The sequence below is a fragment of the Lithobates pipiens genome, unplaced genomic scaffold (assembly GCF_037356315.1).
Source record: "Lithobates pipiens isolate NorthernLeopardFrog02 unplaced genomic scaffold, aLitPip1_a1.2 Scaffold_8, whole genome shotgun sequence".
Lineage (NCBI taxonomy): Eukaryota > Metazoa > Chordata > Amphibia > Anura > Ranidae > Lithobates > Lithobates pipiens.
The window spans coordinates 298,112,109-298,118,108 of NW_027507903.1; the positions used below are offsets into that span (position 1 = coordinate 298,112,109).

The following is a 6,000-nucleotide window of genomic DNA, read 5'->3' on the forward strand; positions in this document are numbered from 1 at the left end:
CTCTCCCCGCCATGTCCTATATTATAGAGGGCACTGTAATATGCGTGAAACGTATCCACTATCTTCTCCGGCAGGTTTTGTACATCCCCTTTCTTGTCTCTCACTTTTGGGATAAAAGTTCTACTCTTCTTTTCCTTCACCCTCCTGGCCAACCATTTACCTGATTTATTTCCCCATAAATATCTTTCCTTAGCTAAAATATAATAAGCGGCCTTCCTCTCTTGCTCTAAGCAATCCTCAAGCTCACTCTTTTTCATTATTAGTTCCTGGCTCTCTGGGATCCCCCTTAATCTCCTACTCCGTTCCAGTTTCTGTATTTCCTCATACAACAGCTTCTTCCTTTTTTCCCTCTCCGTCTTTTTCCCCGCTCCAATCCCAATTAATATCCCTCTTATTACTGCTTTGTGTGATTCCCAAAGTATTGATATGGGGATTCCTGGGGTATCATTCAATCGGAAGAATTGTTCCACCTCCTGTTCAATCTTACTTACTAATTCCTTATCTTGTAGCAGTGATTCATTAAGCCTCCAGTTTATCCCCGGTCTACCGACTCCTCCCACCTCCAGTTGGATTTTTACTGGTGCGTGGTCTGAGACCGTTATTGATTTTATTTCGGCTTTCCTCACTGCCGCCAAGAACTGATGTTCTAGGAAAATATAATCAATTCTGGAGAAGGAGCCATGGACCGAGGAGAAACAGGTATAATCCCTGTCTCTTGGATGGAGTGCCCTCCAGGCGTCTTGCAGCTGATATATAGCTAACGCTTTAAGGAACGTTCTCTGTTTATCCTTAAAGTGCCCGCTCCCTCCCTCTATACCGTTTTTCTTAGCATCCATATTCCAGTTGAAATCACCTGCCAAAATCAATTTACCCTCCTTAAAGTCTTCTATTTTTTTTTAACACTTTCATTAGAAATTTATCAGAGTTCTTATTGGGAGCATAGACATTTACAATTGTACATTTCATGTTTAACAATATACCTTTTACACATAGGTACCTCCCTTCTGGGTCCACTAGTCGCTCTTTTAGTTCAAATCTCGTTGCTCTACCAAAGCCAATGGCCACCCCTCTAGAATAAGAGGAGGGGGAATCCCCATAGATCCACACAGGGAATTCCACTGAATTTAATCTGATACCTGAAGTGTGTGTTATGTGTGTCTCCTGGAGGCATACTATATTTGCTTCCATATGCTGTAGTTCATCGTTAATCATATATCTTTTCCTTTTTGTATTTAAGCCCCTAACATTATAGGTAACTACATTAATTGCTACCATACTTTACTTCTAAGTAATGATCAATTTCCTTCTTTTTTTAATGCGTCCAGTGAACCCAGGTGGACCTCTTTCTACTACCTCTGTGGCAGGATCGAGTGAGAGCCCATAAACCCAAAAAAAAAACAATACTCCCCCCCAAAACCCCACAACCCACCCACATTCCCTTCCTCCCCTATCCCACCTCCTCCCCTCTACTCCCTTCCCCTGTCCTATAATGGAACATCTCGAAAGATTGGGTAGGACACCCCCTTTCCCATTATTTCTATGGTTCTGGTTGACCATCTTCCATGGTCGTCTCGCATCCATAGTGTCCCTAGGATTCACACCCACATCCATAGGAGGCTCCACCCTACCCTCCCCCCCATCCTCCCCCCGCTCCCCCGACCCCTCAGCCTATGTTCCCATGTTAAATTCGTACATTGCTAGTTTTCCCCTCTTTCTTTCCATCCACCCCGGGACTCCTGATCCATCCTATTTTGGGTTTTTTTCCCCGTCTCTCCAACATCTTCATCCTTCTCCCACTCTAGCTGCGGGGTAGGCTTTATACCCAGGCGATCGCAAAACTCTTGCAAATCTTCCGGGAAGCGCAGAACCACAGATCGTCCCTCTTTCTTCCCTATCAAGCATGCCGGGAATCCCCATTGATATGGGATGCCGGCTGCAACCATCATTTCCGTAAGCGGTTTTTAACATCTCCTCCTCCTTAATGTCTCCACCGCTAAATCAGAATAAATCTGCAGCTCTGCGCCCCCGTAAGACACCCCTGGGCTTGTTCTAATTCTTCCCATCACCTGCATTTTTTCCTCAACATAATGGAACCTCACTATAACATCTCGCGGGGCTTCTGACCTTATTCCTGAGGGTCGGGTTATCCTATGAATTCTATCTATTCTTAGAGGATCTGAGGTTGCCTTGTCTAATAGGGGATTAAATATTTTTTGGGCTATTTCTCTGAGCGTTGAATTGCTATGGGACTCAGGGAGTCCTTTTATACGTAGATTCTTTCTCCTATTTCGGTTTTCTTGATCTTCTAATTTATACATTAAATTTCTATTCCCCTTTCGTAGCACTGAGACCTGTCCTAATATTTCCTCTATTTTCTGCTCATGGGCCTCTACTCTATTTTCTATCTCCTCTACTCTCCCCAGTACTTGCCCAATATCTGCCCTTATTGTGGCAATTTCTGCTTTTAGGGAAGTTTCCATCCTTGAGAACATCTCCAAAAGCATCTCTTTTAGCTGTGAGGTTTGTTCTAAGGGTGAAGTCTGACCATGCCCTCCCGAGGCTAACTCTCCTTTCTCTGTGTCCACCTCCGCCCTTTCCTGGACTCCTTCTTGCCTCATTCCGCGCCCCCGAATACCCGTTCCGTTTTCCTGCGTTTCGGTTAACTTTGCGGGGATACTCTTCCCTCCTCTACTTTCTTCCCCCCTCTGCCTGCTAGGGCCCGACCGCAGAGGTTTCTCCGCTCTCTGACTCCCGATCTCCTCTTCTCTTATACTGGAGTTTGCGGCCATATATTTCTGAATTCCTACCGGACTTGAGGCTGGGGTAATCGATTTGTTTGTTTTACTTGACTTCCCTTTCATGATGGCAGGGGGGGGGCACTTTTCGGATGACGGAGCGTTTTAACAACTTAACAAACAAATTGATAGGCCTTCAAACGCCCTCGTAGCTTACTTTTTCTCAGGCCCCCTCTGAGCGGTTATTTTATTTATTTTATGCACCACCTCGCCTCCTGTACCTTTAACCCCCAACACCCCTGCTTCAAGCTCCTCTGACTCTTAGTTTCGAGCCTATTTCAATAATTTTTCACCCCAATTTGGTTACCAAACCTTCCCAAGGGACCCCCCTATTATATCCCTTTAAGGATCGTCCCCCTTGTCCATATGCCTATACAGGCGTGAAGCATCCACTGATAAGGCTCAGCACCCAGGTATACTTAAACAAAGGTCTGGGGAATCACATTCATGGCTTCTTCCACCACCTAACTCCAGCATTAAGTCAATCGTTCCGAATATTACTGAGAGCCATAAGAAATTTTACACTTATAAGTCCAGCATAATAAATATCCTCCAGCGTTACCAGTCCTCCAAATAGGGCAGTTTCCAATCACCGTTATTCTCCTTTAAGCCCCAATCTTTTCATCTCAGATCAGGCAATAAACAATGTTCACCTTAGCCACTTAGGTCCGTATACTGTGCAGAGCCAGACAGAGATCTCCAGTTATTCCCCTATCGATCTATCTCTGGCTGTTTACTTGGAGAAGCACCTATACCCATAAGCAACAGTATATCCTTCAGTGTGGCAGTCTACTAGATCTTACGTCCATCTTCAATACCAGTTGGGGAATACCACTCTTCCAATATACCAGTAGGGGATTTAGGCTGTAAAAACCCCTGCAATCTTCTGACATGAGGACACTTCTCCAGCTTCCTCGTCCCAGGTCTTCTGCCCCCTTCCGTGCTGCCACACTACCCCCACAGAGCTACAGCAAGACCTCAAGCTACATCCAGCCCTCTCAGACTGTCACGCTTACCACCTCCATGCCTCAGGCTCTGACAGGTCAATCCAGCTGCTCCACAGTCTGTGTCCTCCGAAGTCGGCTGTCTTCCTTCCCAGGCCGCGGAGTGGTGTGTTGGTGGGGGAAGGTGAGCGGAGGTCCAGGCAGTGGGAGTCAATAGTTTGCATGTACGTGGGTTAGGGCAGGCATGCCGCGGTTCTTTCATATGGGCCTCACGGCACCTCGATCAGCTGGCCGGTCCGTACCGCTCTATGACGCCATCACAGCGCGCCGCGTTCAGCCAAGGAGAGGGCGGAGGGGGAGTGAAGGGGATGCGGAAGTTCAGGCTCCCGAACCCCCTACGTCATGACGCTCGTCCCCAGCCATTTTGAGGAGGAATTTCAAGCCAAAGATACATTTTTCAGGGTACTGCTTAGGAACAATTCACATGTGTAAATGTTTCCTACGCTATAGCAAATGTTGACTTTTTGAGTTCCGTTCCACTTTGAAGGCTCTATTGCTTTGCATTGCGTTGTATGAGGCACGATCCAAGCACTGACTTTCAGAAAGTCAATAACTGATCTCATATTTCAAAATGGTTCCACTGGGGGTTGAACCCAAGACCTTCTGCGTGTAAAGCAGACGTGATAACCGCTACACTATGGAACCTGTAAGAAGTTGAACAAATTGTCATTTTTCAGAAAGGGAAGGGTTAAACACCAAAGAATCCTTGCATCCTATAATTCAACCTGAGATCCTTTGGCATTTCTTTGGTTTTAGGACACTTTCAAGGGTGTAGCAAGACTGATGTTTCTGGCCACTCTTTGCATAAGGGCCATGACCTGGTACCAGCCCTTAGCAAAGAGCTCCAGGGTCACTACGGTTCCCGTATAAAAGCTATACTCTGGAAGCCGTTCCTCAAGAAATGGAAGGGAGAGGGTAAAGGACTAGTTGCCAGACGTGCCTGTTGCCTCCCTGCAGCTGATCTTCTCCCCATTACTGACTTAACATGTCTTGTTTTATACTGTGTCTCTGTGTGGAGGTGGCCACCTCATTAGAGGCAGGGCTTTGCTTCCTCATGTCTGAAAGCCGCCAGCAAGGAGAAGAGTGAGAACCACAGTAGTGACAGCCCCATATTTCACTCCAATTCCCCTGAGACTAGAAGTCAGAGTTTTCAATGCCTTAGATCTCACACTACAAACACACAGCTACTGTATGCGGCTGCTGCCACAGAAGTGCTTGGGCACGCTTGCATACCAGAAAGTACCAAGCTATTTTGAGGAGGAATTTCAAGCCAAAGATACATTTTTCAGGGTACTGCTTAGGAACAATTCACATGTGTAAATGTTTCCTACGCTATAGCAAATGTTGACTTTTTGAGTTCCGTTCCACTTTGAAGGCTCTATTGCTTTGCATTGCGTTGTATGAGGCACGATCCAAGCACTGACTTTCAGAAAGTCAATAACTGATCTCATATTTCAAAATGGTTCCACTGGGGGTTGAACCCAGGACCTTCTGCGTGTAAAGCAGACGTGATAACCGCTACACTATGAAACCTGTAAGAAGTTGACCAAATTGTCATTTTTCAGAAAGGAAAGGGTTAAACACCAAAGAATCCTTGCATCCTATAATTCAACCTGAGATCCTTTGGCATTTCTTTGGTTTTAGGACACTTTCAAGGGTGTAGCAAGACTGATGTTTCTGGCCACTCTTTGCATAAGGGCCATGACCTGGTACCAGCCCTTAGCAAAGAGCTCCAGGGTCACTACGGTTCCCGTATAAATAAATAAATAAATAAAGTCGCGCTATGGAAAAATCAAATCTCCAATGTGATAAAAATATGTGAAATAAATTGAAATTAAAGAATGGAGAGAGAAAAGGAAATATACTGGGTTAGAGCTGCCTGTGCCTGAAGCCCTCACTTCCTTATTGGGGAGGAGAGGGAAATGAAAAATGTGAAATAAAAAGGTTATGGCGCTAAACCCTATTAGTGATGAGATGAGTTAACTTATCAAATCCTAGTGTTTATTTTTTATATAAAAAGAAAAAGAGAAAGAAAAAACTGTTGGTGATACCGTGCAGAGATATCCTAAAGCAATTTTATCCAAAACAAATTGTGTGTGATTAATGTGGAGTCAACATTCATGTTCCATTATAATTAAAACCAAAAATGGGTATTAAATTATCCTATACGTATCAACCTACTGAAAACATGTAAACCTTCA

General features: G+C 45.0%; 2 non-coding genes across 2 annotated transcripts; both read right to left on the reverse strand.

Annotated features, from left to right (window-relative positions):
- Window positions 1–4,371: 4,371 nt before the first annotated feature.
- On the reverse strand, window positions 4,372–4,444 carry TRNAV-UAC (transfer RNA valine (anticodon UAC)). Its single transcript has one exon. It is a non-coding gene; the product is annotated as a tRNA-Val (tRNA).
- An 815-nt stretch (window positions 4,445–5,259) lies between these two features.
- On the reverse strand, window positions 5,260–5,332 carry TRNAV-UAC (transfer RNA valine (anticodon UAC)). Its single transcript has one exon. It is a non-coding gene; the product is annotated as a tRNA-Val (tRNA).
- Window positions 5,333–6,000: the final 668 nt, after the last annotated feature.